The sequence below is a fragment of the Dendropsophus ebraccatus genome, chromosome 3 (assembly GCF_027789765.1).
Source record: "Dendropsophus ebraccatus isolate aDenEbr1 chromosome 3, aDenEbr1.pat, whole genome shotgun sequence".
NCBI classification, from domain to species: Eukaryota; Metazoa; Chordata; class Amphibia; order Anura; family Hylidae; genus Dendropsophus; species Dendropsophus ebraccatus.
The window spans coordinates 131,338,875-131,339,083 of record NC_091456.1 but is presented as its reverse complement, the minus strand read 5'-3'; positions in this window follow the sequence as shown (position 1 = coordinate 131,339,083).

The window sequence follows — 209 nt, the reverse complement described above, 5'->3', positions numbered from 1 at the left end:
TGTATAGTTGGAGTATCAAAAATAAAAGAGGTGGGTGGACAGATTAAGTGACCATTGTAAGTGGGTGTGTAGAGGAAGTAGTTTAATGTCTAATTTACCATGGAAGTCATCTGTCCTTTCAACAGTCTATGGAAGAGATTGGTGCATACATCACTTCAGTTAACTTGACTGCACTGCCACCTCTAGGTACATAATATATACTACAACTG